General features: G+C 35.5%; 1 protein-coding gene across 1 annotated transcript in view; it reads right to left on the reverse strand.

Moving 5' to 3' along the window:
• Positions 1-18,150, reverse strand: part of LOC123875018 (hemicentin-2-like) — a 182,803-nt gene that overhangs the window by 47,641 nt on the left and 117,012 nt on the right. The gene's annotated exons all lie outside the window — the stretch shown is intronic.

Genomic DNA, 18,150 nt, shown 5'->3' on the forward strand with positions numbered 1-18,150 from the left:
CTGTCAATTGATGAGTATGTGTGCGTTATGGAATGATACCATTCACATATGAAAATTTGCCTATTTTCCTATTTTTCCCTATTTTTCCCTTTCACGATGATTTTTATTAATAAATGAGATCTCATTAGATTAGTCTTTATTATGATAGTTACAAATCAATGGATGTTCGATGCTAAAAATAATAATAATAATAGATTGCAACGTATTAAAATTTACCTACTCTGTTTTTACATAACTTTGAATTTTACAGTATAGGGCCTCTGGCCCTATTGAAAATCTCTGCTTAACAGGGTGCCCATCACCATATATACTATATAATCGTATCCTGACAGTTAACAATAAAAAAGTTAAAAAGTCAAATATAAAAACACAATATATTCCCTAAAAATATTTAATAATAATCCAAGTATGTACCAGTTGGCGATTTTGTTTAGCGTAGCTCGCAGGGTTAGTAGACTATTCACTACTTTTGGTGTTATACACCGGGTAAGTTTACATCCTTATATCGTAGATCTCTTACCAAATTACACAAAGCGGCTCTTGGGTAGCGGTTTTTTTTCTCTAAGCCAAATTCAAAGTTATTTATTCAAAATGGGTTCATATTTTATCTGTCTTGTGTTTTCTGACATTTATGACCTTAAATAAATATCTAAATAAAGATAAAATAGTCTAGCTATCCGTATAGCGTCCCATCTTTGACCACATCACGCGTGACGAGTCCTCCGTTCATCGCTAAGGTTGTTTTGGTGGGTGCCTACTACCTATCATGGACTCACTATAACTAAATAATATTATTAATGTAGTAAGATTTTGATTACCTATTTATTTATTTCTTTATTGCACACACAAACATATACATTTACAAAAAAATTGGTTGTCTGTAAAGTCGGTTTACTGACGATAGTTGAACGTGACAACAAAGGCCGATTGTGCTTCTTTGTCGCTCGTTCCGCGCTCTCGCTTGCACTTCAAGCCTTACATGGAACGCCTCAGAGCGAGGTAACGCCGCATGAGTCATGTTTTTTCGTACGTGCAGCCGGCTCTATCGAATTATAAGACGTTGTCACGTCAAAAACATAGAAGACAACATGGTAGGTACGTGTAGGTACATACGTTTTTATCTGTCTAATTACGTAGGTACTTAGGTACTTCATGATAAATTTGGCATGCAGCTATTATGACGGAGACGGAGATATTAAATGTACTACAATTTAGTAATAAGTTTTGTTTTAATTAAATTTCAATATCAATTTAAAATCTTTTAATTAACAAAACAGCCCTTTTCGCTTAATTATATTATGATTGTCATCTATACATATAATAAAATTGTAGAAAAGTGATGTCTGTACAATGGAAATATATAAAAAAAGTAGTAGGGGTTGTTGTTATATCGATGCCGTACCCGAAATTGTAATTAATTTTTTTTTGTCTGTTTGTCTGTGTGTTTGTGCACGCTAATATTAGAAACGGCGTATTCGATTTAGATACGGTTTTCACTAATATATTGTAGTAAGCTTCACTTAACATTTAGTGTTTATTTCATGTCAATCGGTTCATAAATAAAAAAGTTATGTCAATTTAAAGAATCACGCTGCCCAAAAAGTCACTATTCCACGCGAACGAAGTCGCGGGCACAGCTAGTCAAAAATAAAATATAAATTTGACTAAATATAATGAAAAAAAATTGCTCGTTTTTAGGCAAAATTACCCCATTTATTTTCTGACAACCCTAGACTTCAATTTGAAGTTTTGTAATTTGCACAGCACGATTACGATACGATTTAAAATTAAATTATTTCATTGAAGTGTCAAACAAAAAAATATAATCACTACGTTGTGTCAAATGCGTGTCGGAAGGTGATAAGTGGCCAATTTCGTAGAATTTATGTTGAGTATGTGTGCGTGACGTGTAATTACAGAGATTTGGTCGATAGTTGTGCTTCCTTCGTTTGTACGGCGGGGTCACCGGTTGGATGAATATAGATAAAAATATTAACTCAACAAAACATTGAGACAAAAGAATTTTATTATTATGCCAGTCAAATTATAATGTTTGAGTTTAAAGATAACTATCAATGAGTGATTAGAATTTTAAAAAGGTAGGCTGTATATTTTTTAAGCAACTTCATAATAAAATGGCGAAAATCGTATTGAAAACTACTATACAAATAATTTCGGAAATTAAAGTGCCTTGGTGCACAGTATACGCTACAATATAATACGATATTTATGACTTCTGTGTTTCATACGCAATACGCATCAAGGATGAAAACTTAATAAATAAATAACTAAGTAATTATAGTAAACTGAATAACTCTACCTTATGAACGGTAAGAAACAACTATAATAAAACACGACTAATTTTTTTAAAATTAAAAACAGACAAACAATAATAAAAATTAAATTAAAAATTTAAAAAACCCCCGACACATAAACCTCTAAAAAGTAAAAAAATAATAGGTAAGTATGTATGGGCCCTTTAAGAATAGTATAAATAGTAAAGTTTTTATCCAAGCGTTCGTTGCGCCAGGGGACCGCTACCTATCGTAAACTATGAAAGTCATCTGTTGTAGACAGAATAGTCTTTAGCGGTCCCCCGACGCAACGAACGCTTGGATAAAAACTTTACTATTTATACTATTCTTAAAGGGCCCATACATACTTACCTATTATTTTTTTACTTTTTAGAGGTTTATGTGTCGGGGGTTTTTTAAATTTTTAATTTAATTTTTATTTCACGCTTTTTAAACTTTTATTCATAAATTACCGTTTATTTGTGCCATTCTAAAACCCAATTTCTATAATAATATAAATCCAATAAGGCAGCTAATATCTCTTCAAAAGTAACATCAATGTTATGTTAATTATACGTTCCATGAAATATTTTTGACCGAACTTCACTAAATCAAGAATTATCTGAATGACTCACATAGTTTAACACGACCAAAACGAAATATCTGTTTCTAACATGTCGTTGCTTTAAAAATGTACCCATTTTACGTAGTCGTATAATAGTTCGCTTTTCAAGATATACCTACGATTAAATTGAAATCGACTTTCATCCGATGAAATAAAGAATAAAGTGGCTTGTATTTCATTTTGTTTGTTATTGCATGTCAAAATTTTATTTGACATAACTTTCAAAAACCGGTCAAGTGCGAGTCTGCCTCACACATGAAGAGTTCCGTACAAGTTTTTTTTTATGTAATGACAATTCAGTTGTCGGATTTCACTTTACTTGGGCCACAGGAGTAGAGTGCTTGGGCTATAAGATATTGCTACCTGCCTTTCATGATTCTACGTAAACGGGAAGTACCCAATTTATAAGTTTTGATTCTCTTGAAAGATGACACACAGACAGACAATGAAGTGGTGAAGGAAAACACCGTCAGGAAACCTGCATGCTTAAGAGTTGGCCATAATGCTCCCTCAAAGGTGCGCGAGGTGTGCTAATACGTGCTTGGCCAGTGTGGTAGCTTCTCATTCTGAGAGGAGACTTGTGCTCAGTAGTGAGCCGGCGATGGGTTGATCCTGATGATGATGAATTCTAAACGTATTTTGTCAAAGTAAATAAGCTGAGTTCAAGCAGATAAAATATAAAGAAGGTGCGCCTAATGCATCATCCAAACCTGCGCGACAAAGCGACTACGATGCGGGAACCTCAGCCGCGCGGAGGGTCATCGCCTCCTACGATATTTAATGGTGCCATGCACACCTACGCGACTACATCTTTTTTTTCTACAGATACCTACTGAACCCTAAAAATTGTTTGACTATGGTTTGGGTTTGGGAAGGGTTTGGGTTGATTGTTCGTGGCCTTTGGTTGACTGTTGGATATTATAAATGAATTGATGTTTTCTCGCTTTAACTGTGATTATAATATTTTATAAATTAGAAACTCCGCGCCTACGATCCAAAGTATCGGAGTTTTCCAAAACATTATTTTCAAATAAATAATTATGTATCTAGGCAACGTCCATCTTGACGGCTTGACATTTGCCAATTGACATAATATTATGAACCTCTGTTACAATAGTGAAAGATCCCAGGGCCACCAGCCGTCACGTATTTTCTGACGAACGAAATGTGGACGATTGAGTAGTGTTAGTATGTACAAAGAACGCATGCCTACGGACCTGCTAGCTTAGACGGCCAATTTTCAGGTATCAGGTAATCTAGGTACATAAAAACATTACTTACCTCACGTAAATTCTCCATTTTTTTTAATTTTTAGCTGATTTTTTTTAATATTAATAATCAATTGACATAAGTAAACTATAAGAGAGTGAGAGAGAAGTCAATATATATCCTAATATATGTCTTACTCAGTCTCATGCGCGTAGATAATGATGCCCTCGCGCTCAAACCCACAGAGGCATTAAAATTGAATTTAGGGGATGATTGGCCCTCTGGATCGGTCTGTCTTCTTGTAAAAGGTTTTAAAATAGTTGTCTGGTGGACATATATAAAAATGGAGCATCAGAATTTACGTGCAGTTAAGTAATTACTTATGTTGGGAGCTTTAAAGCGTCTGCAAAGCAATACGGCCGACGCGGGAAGTGTCTGGGAGTATTGGCGACATATTTTTAAGGATGTTGCCTAAAATATACGTAAAAAACAGTTTGGAGAATTTACGTGAGGTAAGTAATGGTTTTATGTACCTTGATTATCAGATAACTGAAAATTGGCCGTCTAAGCAAGCTAGCACGTAGGCTAGGCATGCTTTCTTAGTACTTACTAACACTACTCAATCGTACATATTTCCTGTGTCAGAAAATACGTAACCTCTGGTGGTCCTGGGATAAAAGTAATAAGAAAACCAGAAAAGAGCTGATAACTTCCAAACGGCTGAACCGATTTTCTTGGATTATAGCTAAGAACACTCTCGATCAAGCCACCTTTCAAACAAAAAAAACTAAATTAAAATCGGTTCATTCGTTTAGGCGCTACGAGGCCACAGACAGATACACAGATACACAGATACACAGATACACAGATACACACGTCAAACTTATAACACCCCTCTTTTTGGGTCGGGGGTTAATAAAATTAAAATTATCTTGTAAATGCTTGTAAGACAGTCCTATGCAATAGGCGGTCCCTGCAATCAAAGTTGTCAAACTAGTAGAATCAGCGATGTATAAGTATGTGTATAAATTCATGTCTTTGAGTAGAACACACACAATAAATCTGTTCAGAAATAAATAATAGGTACTTACCTATGTATGTAACGTCTACTTTAATAAATAACTAGATAGTACAAATTACTATACAAAATGTGGGAACAGTGTTGCAAAACTCGCAATACAATAAAACTGTAGTAAATAAAATACAAACGGTTGTTGTTGTTAACAGGGCTCTCTCCGTCATTTATTCCATACAATCGTAGTTCCAAATTCATTTGAATATTAAGCAACCAAAGTCCATGAAATTTTGCAGACATATTCTAGAAACTAATATCTGTGCCTGTGGTGTTTTAGATTTCTCTAAAGATATGTAGTTTTACAATTACAGGGGCTCAAAGATTTGTATGTGAATTTTTAAGACCGCGTAACTTTGAAACCGAATATTTTAACAGAAATCTGGAAAACCACAGACATAGATATTAGTTTCTAGAATATGTCTGCAAAATTTCATGGACTCTGGTTGCTTAATATTCAAATGAAATTGGAACTACGTTTGTATGGAGCGAGTGACGGAGAGACCCCTCTTAATTGTAATGTCATGTACCTACCTAGTTACACCTGTTGTCAGTATATTATTAGGTACTTGGAGGTTGTAGTGATTACAAATAAGCAGACGTAATTTGCAGTAGGTAGGTATACGGTACTAACAGTTTTTTATATCCTTGTACTGTATACAGGGTTATTTTGGTTTCTCCCGTAAAATGGGCACGTTAAATGAAAGAGGCAATTTCATATAACATATAAAAATTAATAAATAAATCCATACTAATATTATAAATGCGAAAGTGTGTCTGTCTGTCTGCTACGTTTTCACGGCCCAACCGCTGAACCAATTTTAATGTTTCGTACAAACTTGGAATACATCCCGGGGAAGGACAAGGCTACTTTTATCCCGGAAAATCAATGAGTTCCTACGGGATTAAAAGACCGAAATCCACGCGGGCGAAGCCGCGGGCATCCTCTAGTTAGTTTATTAACTAACTAGCTAGAGGATGCCCGCGGCTTCGCCCGCGTGGATTTCGGTCACCAAATTGAGAGCTTGCGTTCTGAAGAAAAAGGTAATTTTTTACGTCGGAAAAATTACTTTGTTACCCATGGGGGTTAAATGAAATTTGACACGGGGGACGCGACGCGCGACGTTGCGAATTGCTTCTTAGTATAGGTCCTTATAGAATTCTTCGTTGAATAACACATTTATAATATTATTAGAATTACTATAAATGCAATGATCGTTTATAATAGAATTCGACAAAGATGGATAGCTTGTGTGCTGAAGAAAAAGGCAACTTTTTACGTCAAGAAAATTACTTTGCCCCATGGGATACCTAGAAGAAATTTAACACGGACGACGCGACGCGTGACGTTGCGAATTACTTCTCCTACGAAGAATACCTACCTTATTAAATAGATCGCACATTTACAAATATGACTAACTAATGCCCGCGACTTCGTCCGCGTGGACTGCTCAAATTTCATACTCCTATCTTACCCCCTTAGATGTTGAAATTCTTTCTTAGCGAGTGTCTACGTCATAATAGCTATTCTATATGCCAAATAGCCCGATCCGTACAGTAGTTTGAGCTGTGCGTTGATAGATCAGTCAGTCAATCAGACAGTCGGCCAGTCATTTATCTCTCCGTCACTCGCTTCATACAAACGTAGTTCCAATTTCATTTGAATATTAAGCAACCAAAGCCCATGAAATTTTGCAGACATATTCTAGAAACTAATATCTATGTCTGTGGTTTTTCAGATTTCTGTTAAAATATTCGGTTTCAAAGTTACGCAGTCTTAAAAATTTACATACAAATCTTTGAGCCCCTGTAATTTTAAAACTACATATTTTTAGAAAATTATAAAACACCACAGACACAGATATCAGTTTCTAGAATATGTCTGCAGAATTTCATGGACTTTGGTTGCTTAATATTCAAATGAAATTGGAACTACGATTGTATGAAGTGAGTGACGGAGATAGCCCTGTTAAGTATGTCATGATTTTTACAATTTTATATTCTATAGCACAGCATTCGCAATATTTTTTGTATAATCTGTGAGTTTTATAGTGGCAACATTAACTAGGATCTGATTGGCCAAGTTAAAATAATCCAGTTTGCCACGCAAATTCTTTGGCCAATCAGAACGTAGAACTCTCTTGGACGAAAATATTGTGAGCAAAAGTGGGGAGAGTGAGAAATTTGAGAGGGGAAAAGGAAAACGGAGCATTGAGCATTCATTCTAGTTCGTCGATCAGTAGAGAGAGCTTGTGTGTTAACTTGTACTAGTGATATAAATAATATGGTGATCTATGTATTTAATTTAAGTTAATAAAAGTGATAAACTGAAGTCTCTGGGTTTTGTATTTATCAAAACTCAGAAGTGGTACGAGATCTGCAGTCCCACATATTAAGGTGTGTATTAACATTTCTGGATATACTAAACTACATAATTTTGTGACTACCCATAACCCTCAAATAGTAAAATAACGAAATCGAATAGAATTTGATATGCGGATAAATTAGATTTACATTTGGTCTGGCTACTCCATGACAATGTTTATCTGATTAATTGCGGGTAGCATTTGGTCAGGGCTACTCCCTGATAATGTTACTTAGCGATTATTTCTGCATTCCTTTGATATTCGAATTCTCAAATATTTAATCCCAAGTAGTTAGATATGCAGATAAATTGGATTTACATTTGGTCTGGCTACTCCATGACAATGTTTATCTGATTAATTGCGGGTAGCATTTGGTCAGGGCTACTCCCTGATAATGTTACTTAGCAATTATTTCTGCATTCCTTTGATATTCGAATTCTCAAATATTTAATCCCAAGTAGTTAGATATGCAGATAAATTGGATTTACATTTGGTCTGGCTACTCCATGACAATGTTTATCTGATTAATAATGCGGGTAGCATTTGGTCAGGGCTACTCCTTGATAATGTTACTTAGCGATTATTTCTGCATACCCTTGCTTTCCGAATTCTCCAAATATAGGTAGTCCTAGGAATAGTAATTCCTACAAAAAATTTACTATTTGGGTGTTATTATTATCTCTTGCTTGACTGTTCAGGTAGTTTTAAATTAATTTAAGTTTTTATTCAAATATGGCAGTCGCCGATGATTTAAAGTGTACGAAGTTATTAATTTTGGTTTAATTTCATTTTATTGATATAATGATCAAGCAATTATTGTTGACACACATAACAGACTTGCCTACGCAATCCAATCCAAATTCAAAACAATGAAATTAAGTCCCTACAAAAGAAAATAAGTAGTTTTAAAGAGAGTGCTATCTAAAGTATGGTTATGTGTGCCGTAAAGTATGGTTATGTGTGCCGTAAAGTATGGTTATGTGTGCCGTAAAGTATGGTTATGTGTGCCGTAAAGTGCGGTTATGTGTGCCGCAAGCGCAGTTATGTACTGCAGGAGCGGTTATGTAAGCCGCGAGCGCAGTTATGTGTGCTGCATGTTATAAGATACTAACTAATCGTGATAAATACTGGCTATTCTATACTATTTTAATATTTGAATTTAGTATTATAGATATTACTAGTGTTTTGCTCGGTGCGCGAGCTGCTAAAGCAGCTCGCGTGACGTGGTTATGTTAATTTTTTTGTAATAAACCGAATTTATTTATTGAGATAGACAATCCACCCCGAAAAACCCATGAAACGACACCCATGTCAATTTATTCTTAAAAAGTGCATGTCCACCATCTTGGATCTAAAAATGAATGTCATTATCAAAATCAGCACCCTAGAAAACCCTGAAAACGACCTTCACATTATTATTTTTAAAAACAGAGTAGTTGAGGACAATAATTTAATAGGGTGCGTGGGTGCGCGGACCACTAAAGTGGTCCGCGAGCATGCAGAGATTGTTTCACAATTAGACCTTCAGATCCTGAACATCTTTTGCCAAGAAACCACTCTTCCATCTTTTATAGCCTCCGAGATAGACACCGACGAAATTTGTACGGCGGCCATCTTGTTTTTCCAAAATTTTCCACTTTTTTTATTAATCGTTTACTACATTCTTCAAAGATTGCGAGTTTCAACGAAATCGGTTGGAAAACAAAAGAGTTGCAAAAATCATATGGGCCGCCATCTTGTCTTTCTGAAATGTCATAATTTTCCCCTACTCATATTGCATCCAAACATATCTCCCATACATCAATGTATCGTTTTCTGTCTCTTTTCAGGAGAATGAGACATTCAATATTCGCCATACAAAATGTATGGAAAAATGAATTCCGCCATTTTGAATTTTTTTTTTTGTTCATCGAGTAGACCTTTGGATCCTGATCCTCTTTTGCCAAGAAACCACACTTCCATCTTTTATACCCTCCGAGCTGGACACCGGCGAAATTTGTATGGCGGCCATCTTTTCTTCGACATTTTGAATTTTTTTTCAGCTTTTTGGCAATTGGATGACGTCGTGAATGACATTTGCTCGAGCACCCTCCACCTATCTTCAATACCTTAAGCGGGTTTTACAGGAGTTTCTTAGTTGAAAATCTCGAAAATCTCCCCAAAAGTGGCAACACCGGTTGCATATCTCCATACTGCCAGCTGAGATACACAGTCGATTCATACATATTGACTTTCCAAAATGTTGCCAAGTGCCTCAAAAACGTGATCAAAATTTCGAAAAATTAAAAAAAATACAAAATGGCCGCCAACTCGTTTTGCAGAAATAAATTACATCGTTGTACAACTTTTCCAATAACTACAGGATATACCGCTCCCGATGACGTTGCAATCTCTCCTCTCACTTGCACCCACGCGAAACGATCGCCCCTGAAAAAACACCACGTCGAAAATCACTTTTTCTTCGATAAATTCCAGTGTTGCCAGTCTTCGGCGACAAAAATACCCAAATGTCATTTGTACGAGGAAAACACGTAATAGCTCATACTCGGATTTTGTAAAAAGTCCGTATTTCGATTTTTTTTAATTTCCCGAAAATCTTGAAATTTCCCCAAAACATGGGGTTATTTTTTCCTCCAATCTATATCTCGAGCCTATACGTACAATCGCTTCATAGAAGCCGAATCGCTCCGATGTTGCCAACTTTGGGATATTTAACTTTTAAAATTGCGTTTTTTCGTACCTCTAACATAACGGCCGCCATGACAGCCGCCATCTTGAATTTTTAAAAACCACTCCCGTTCTGTCAAAATACAGGATAATCGTGGGCGAAACCAGAAAAAATAATTATCCTCGATTACCCCGTCTCGGATCTGTGGCGCTGCGGTTAGGGGTCGAAAAATGAAAATTTTGAAAACGCTCCAGCTCGGCCGCCATTTTGTTTTTCCAATTTTTTCTCCTTTTTTTATTAATCTTTATCCACTTTCTTTAAACAATGCAAAATTTAACGAAGTCGGTTGGAATAAAAAAGAGCTGCAAAAATCACGTCAGCCGCCATCTTGTTTTTCCGAAATGTCATAATTTTTCCCCAGTCGAATCCCCCACCCGAACACATTTTCCCTACATCATTATATCAATTTCCGTTTCTTTCTAGGAGAACAATTATGTCAATGAGTCAGTGAGTGAGTGAGTGGTAATCGAGCTATATATAGTATAATAAATGTTTCCTGACTTATTGACGTCAAAAATATATACATAATATATATATATAAAAAAAAAAATATTAATAAAAAAATAAAAAAAAATATATAAAAAAATATATATAAAAAAAAAAAAACAAAAAATAAAAAAAAAAAAAAAAAAAAAAAAAAAAAAAAAAAAAAAAAAAATAAAAAAAAAAAAAAAAAAAAATAAAAAAAATATAAAAAAAAAATAATAAAAAAAAAAATATGAAAAAAATAATTAAAAAAAAATATGAAAAAAATAATAAAAAAAAAATATGAAAAAAAAAAATTAAAAAATAATAATAAAAAAATAATAAAAAAAAAATATATATATATATAAAAAAAAAAAAAAAAAAAAACGGATTCTAACAACACGTGTTTCGATTAGTTGAAACTGCAAGGACAGTTCCGCGTGTCTGGTTATGTGTGTCACAAGAGCTGTGTATATTTATTGATTTACAGTTAGTTGAGAGACAGTTCATAGAATTCCATAATATATTATCAATACATTAAAATAATTCGGTTAATAATAGCGGTCGAATTATTTTACTACCCCTTTTTTTTTTGTTGAAAGCAAAATTCATTAATAGTCATTAGTATCACCATGAATTAAAGGAACACTTTACTAACGTTGCTTATTTTTCTGTCGAGTACATGGAACGAGCCAGTCGGGGACACAAACGGCGTGGGGGCTAGCGCTTGAGAAAGCGATCTCCATCGCCGCCTGAGAGGCGTGTCCGCAAGGCACGCAGGTGCGTCTCTCCATCATGGACGATAGAGGAGATTGAGACCAGTGCCCTGGGGCATGCGTCAGAGGTTCTCATACCTCCAGCATTGCCCACCTCGTCGTCACAAGCAGCCTGAGCAGCAACCAATGGCGCCAGCAACAAGCTTCACAACAGACGAGGAGAACAATTATGTCAATGAGTCAGTGAGTGGTAATCGAGCTATATATAGTATAATATAATGCAACCTAAGACTGACAAGAGCAAAATTTTGTACAGCAATCATGTTAATGTGATTCCGGAATTTGACCCGTCTAGCATAACGCAAACTATAGATAGTTGGATAAGAAAAGTTAAAGAATGTGCTAGTATTTATGAATGGGACCAAAAGCAAACCGTACATTTTGCGTTACAAAAACTTGTGGGCCTTGCAAAAAAATGGTTCGAGGCTTTGCCTTCCGTCAATTACACATGGGACGAATGGCGAGAAAAACTTCGAAAGGCATTTCCGAACGAACAAAATTACGGTCGGCGTTTGGAGGAAATGCTTGCACGCACTTCACGAAGTAACGAAAGTTTAAAAGAATACTTTTATGACAAATTAACACTGATAAATCGCTGCGAAATCACGGGTAAAAAAAGCAGTAGACTGTGTTGTTTATGGTATTTACGATAAATCGGTTCGGAATGGCGCGCAAGCATTGAATTGTAGTGAACCTGAGGATCTATTGTTCTTTTTGAATTCTCAGCGACCTACTAGTGATAACCTTGTTAAAAAGCGTGTTGATGGAAACCAATCTAATCCTGTTGCTCAAGAACTGAACTTGCCAAAATTTGTCTATGACCTACCGGGAATTAAGGGCTTCGGTAATTCTTCCGTTCCCCCTTTGTATAGAAGTCCAGTTTCGTTACAACTCGACGATGTTGCAGCTTGAATTGAAGTACTTGTAGTTAACGATAATTTCTTGCGTACTCCTCTACTAATTGGCCAAGACTTCACGGAGTTACCATGCGTAACAGTTTTAAAAGACTCTAATAAGTTGATTTTCTTTAACAATAGACATTTTTCAACAAGATAGTCAACCATTTAAATTAAAAACTGTGGGTTCTACAGAAGTACAAAGAATTGGGTTAGTTAAAGTGTGTACTGAAGATCCTAGTTACAGTGGTGATGTTTATATAGAAGGGTATAGTTGCGCAGAACCAGGAAGAGAGTACCATATGCACCAGGGAGCTTACCGAATTAACAAGGGCAAGGGGCATTTATTAGTATCAAATTCAAAATCTGACGCGTTGCGTATAGTCCCACAAACTCTGGTGGCTAGGGTCACGCCTTTGGTAGAAAAAGCTATTTGTAATGTGAATAGAACCACTAAACCGCGCGGAAATAAGAGTTGGAAAGGACGTTAATGCAGACACTTTGGATAGATTGTATAATTTGTTGCAGTCATATCGTGACTGTTTTGCGATGAATCTTAGCGAGATTGGACTAACAAAAGATACTGAGATGACTATTGACGTGACGGACAACAGACCTGTAGTATACCGCCCTTACCGGCTCTCACACCCGGAAAGACAACAAGTACCTGAAATTGTAGAGGATCTTTTACAAAATGAAATCTTGAACAGGGATTCCAAAGACTGGAAGAGGTTCTTCAACTATTTCGAAATTATGGGTTAACTCTAAAATTGTCCAAATGTAGATTCTTTGATAGCTCGATAAACTACCTGGGTTACGAAATTTTAATTAATGGAATAAGACCCGATGTTACTAAAATCCAGGCCGTGAAGGATTTTCCGGTGCCTCAAACAGTGCATGAGGTTCGACAATTTCTTGGTTTAGCAGGTTTTTTCCGAAAATTTGTTAAGGGGTTCGGTGAAATTGCACGACCCCTAACAAATTTGTTAAAAAAGATACTCCTTTTAAATGGTCCGAAGTAGAAGCGGGGTCGTTTAATTCTCTCAAGGATAGGCTTATAGAACGCCCCATATTATCTCTCTACAATCCCAAGTTAGACACTGAACTTCATACAGATGCCAGTGCATTAGGAATAGGCGGAATACTGTTACAATGGCAAGAAAACCCGCGAGTCCTAAAACCAGTGGCGTATTTCAGCAGACAAACTACTGCTGAAGAACGACATATGAGTTAGAAACTCTGGCTATAGTGTGCTCTCTAAAAAAATTTTGGGTGTATTTAATGGGAATCAAGTTTAAAGTAGTTACAGACTGTCACGCTTTACGTACAACATTAACCAAGCGTGATCTCGTCCCAAGAATTGCTAGGTGGTGGCTCCAAATAAGCGAATTTAACTTTGAGATCGAATATAGACCAGGGGTACAGATGGCTCACGTCGATGCATGAAGCCGAAACTCTAAGTTGCCCGGGGTAGATGAGGAACCCTCTTTAACGGTATATAATATCAGTACGGAGAATTGGCTCTTAACCATGCAGATGTCAGACCCAGAAATTAACCGTATCATAAAAATCTTGAAACCTGAGAACGACGAGGAATCAAAAGACATTAGAAAGAACTTTGTTGTCAAAGATCATAAATTGCACAGGAGAGTCAAAGATAAGTTATGTCTTGTGGTTCCTCGTGGTGCCCGGTTTCAAGTGTGCAAAGCTAACCATGATGATATCGGACACTTAGGTGAGGCTAAGACTGTTGACAAAATTCAGGCTTTATATTGGTTTCCTAAATTACGCAAATTCGTAAAAAAAATATGTTCGATCATGTGATGTATGATGTATGTAACAAAAACTCTTTGTATATTTTTTAATGTCAATAATAATAAATAAATAAATAAAAAATGTATTCACTGTGCATACCATAAGGATAGTACTGTTAAGCAAACGGCTGGTTACTTGTTTCCAATTCAAAAGGCAGACATCCCCTTTCATACGATTCATATCGACCACCTCGGTCCATTTGTGATACGATATAACTAATATCTTCAGGTATTGTAAATTCTCTCTCTTTGCTGATGATTTAAAAATTTATATGGAAATTCGGTCACTGGAGGATTCTTCTAAGCTTCAAACGGATCTTTATGCCTTAGTGAAATGGTGTCAAGATAATAATATGCTCTTAAATGCCTCCAAATGCCTACACATCAAGTTTACCAGGAATAAGCATATCATTCGGTCTTTCTACTCCCTCGGCCAGAATATAACTTTAAAAGAGGTAAATCTTATAAAAGATCTCGGTGTTCTAATTGACTCAAAACTCAGCTTTAGGGAGCATGTGGATAGCATAGTTAAAAAATCATCCAAGACATGCGGCTTTATTAAACGACAATGCAGTACTTTTAATAATATTAGCACTATGAAATTACTTTTCAACACTTTGGTACGTAGCCAGCTCGAGTACGCGTCTTCAATATGGAACCCTATGTATAAAGTTCACGTCGCAAGAATCGAGAAAGTACAGCGAAATTTTACAAAATTTTTAGCCTACCGAGATCGCACCTGTCCTTATCGTTCTGGATATGAAGCTAGGCTTGAGCACTTCCACATGCTCTCTCTCAGTGATCGTCGCTGTATTGCCGACATGTCCTTCTTGCATAAACTTGTAAATGGTATAGTAGATGCTCCCGACCTACTACAAATTCTTTACTTCATTATTCCAAAGAAGTCTAAAAGAACACCTTCTAGGAAAACTTTTAGGATTAGCGTGTATAAAACTAACTTGGGTAGCAACTCGGCCTTAAATCGCTTAAGCCGTATCTACAATGAGCTTACCTGCGCTCAAGAGGAAGTCGACATTTTTTCGGCAGGGTTTGATTACTTTTAAAAAACGTATTGCGGCGGCTGTCTCTGTTCTGAGAAATTAATCGGCCAGTTATTAATGTTATTAATTTTATTAATTTTGTAGTTATTTCAATCACATTTATTTGCGTAGTTAATAATTAAAAACTGATAATAAATATTTAGAAATAAGTAAATTCAGTCATTATTTTTAGGAAATATTTGTTAATATTATCTTGTTTTTGTTTTATTATCCTTCGGAGCTATATAATTTTTCCAAATTTATTATATACTAATATTATGCGATCGGTCATGTATATTACATTGTGTTACCCGCATAAGTTGTGTGTGCCCGTAAGTGGTGTGTCACACTGAATAAGACTATACTATTGTATTTTTTAAGTGTTTTGTGAACATGCTGTGGGCGTACCTCATAATAAATAAATAAATAAATAAATAAAATTTGTGAAAAGCAGGAAAGGGAATGCCTACATTTTGACGATAGTTGACGGGTTCACCAAGTATGTTTTTGTAAAACCTGTTAAAGATACTAAAAACAAAAGTACTGTAAGGGTACTTGAAAGCATATTTTATGATTTCGGGCTACCCACTCGAATTATTTCAAATAGGGGTACTTCTTTTACCTCAAGAGATTTTAAAAAGTTTTGTGAACTTCAGGGTATCAGGCACGTACTAAATGCAGTTGCATGTCCACGATCCAATGGTCAAGCCGAACGCTTCAATCAGACCATATTAAATGCATTAGCTAAGAGCAATTCGTGTAAAGATGATCGTGATTGGGACACGCAGCTGGGTCAGATACAATGGGGTATTAACAACACCATAAATGCTTCCACTCGCAAAACGGCATCAGAAGTTTTGTTTGGATGTAGACTTCAAGACAGTTTGTCAAATAAGCTTGATGTTAGTTCGAACATATTACCGACTGATATCAAATCATTAAGAAACCGAATGTCATGATTTTTATTATTTTTCCTGATGTGTGATTTGCTTGTATGTATAGTTATTGTATGCTTACAAAAATTGAACTATAAATGTTGGTGTTTAACATTATAAGTTAAATTATTATTTAGGAATTATTATTTGATATTTTTTTTTGTGAGATTTTCCGATTTGTGATTTGCTGTATGAATAATTTTCTTGTCTTTACAAAAATGTAACTATAGGTGTTGATGTTTAAAATTATAAGTTAATTAATTGTTAGGAACTATTTAATCAATTTTGTTCCTATACCGATAACCGAGTATTGATGTAATAAAGCTAGGTTTCATAAATATATTATTGTACACCGGGAGGTTGCACAAAAGCGGATGGCCGAATGTCATGATTTTTACAATTTTATATTCTATAGCACAGCATTCGCAATATTTTTTGTATAATCTGTGAGTTTTATAGTGGCAACATTAACTAGGATCTGATTGGCCAAGTTAAAATAATCCAGTTTGCCACGCAAATTCTTTGGCCAATCAGAACGTAGAACTCTCTTGGACGAAAATATTGTGAGCAAAAGTGGGGAGAGTGAGAAATTTGAGAGGGGAAAAGGAAAACGGAGCATTGAGCATTCATTCTAGTTCGTCGATCAGTAGAGAGAGCTTGTGTGTTAACTTGTACTAGTGATATAAATAATATGGTGATCTATGTATTTAATTTAAGTTAATAAAAGTGATAAACTGAAGTCTCTGGGTTTTGTATTTATCAAAAGTATATCCATATAGATTAGGATTACGATAAATGCGATGTTCATTTATATTAGAATTCGCCACGCATAGAGTTTGTGTTCTGAAGACGAGGCTATTTTTTATGTCGGGAAAATTACTTCGTCCCATGGGATAAAAGAAATTGACACGGACGATGTCGCGAATTACTTCTTAGCACCTAAATAAATAGAATTCTCCGTTGATCTTCAATTCAACGCGACATTGGATAAGTAAGTAAATTGCGCCCAATAGGCGAAGTGAGTAATTTTAATCAATTTCCAAATTGAATTGTTTTAGCTAGCTCAAGTACACACTTCGTTCGCTTGTTCGCCCCGTACTTATGTGTGTGTAAGTACCTAATAATATCACTCGAAAATTCCTTGACATAATAATATTATTTTGTTCAATTTACATTAGAATAGCAAATCAAAAATATATAACGTCCCCGACAAGTGAAGGTTACAGTAACTAGAAAAGAGCTGATAACTTTCAAAAGGCTGAACCGATTTTCTTGGATTATAGCTAAGAACACTCTCCATCAAGCCACCCTTCAAACAAAAATAACTGAATTAAAATCGGTTCATTAGTTTAGGACCTACGATGCCACAGACAGATACACAGATACACACGTCAAACTTATAACACGCCTCTTTTTGGGTCGAGGGTTAAAAACAGTCAGTGACTAAATGATTCATTCAAAACGTTGATATAAATTAATAGCTTCACTCTTGGAAGATAGGGTAACCGATAAACATACAAATATTATCTACAAACTACAAACATAACTGAGTGAGTAAGACATTTTTTACGAAAATAAATAACAATAAATGAAGCCATAACGTTTTAAATAACACTCGTATACATTTGGTTGAACTGTTATGTCTATTATATCACCACAGAGCGCGTTGCGGCGAGATTAAAGCGCCAAGTTCAATAGAAGCCCTTCAAGAAATAAAACATCTTCCGAATTTCTAATTAATTCATCGCTCGGAATGGCTTGTATTGAATAAACACTATCGTTTCTTGTCTTGACCGACGTGATCGTTCTATTAAACTGGACCATCCTTACAGCAAGAGCCGATTCTGCTCTGCAAGTTGATCAAGTGATCAAATCGAATAGCTCTTCAAGAAATAAAGCGTCTTCCGAATTTCTAATTAATTCATCGCTC

Source organism: Maniola jurtina, chromosome 19 (genome assembly GCF_905333055.1).
Source record: "Maniola jurtina chromosome 19, ilManJurt1.1, whole genome shotgun sequence".
Taxonomy (NCBI): Eukaryota; Metazoa; Arthropoda; class Insecta; order Lepidoptera; family Nymphalidae; genus Maniola; species Maniola jurtina.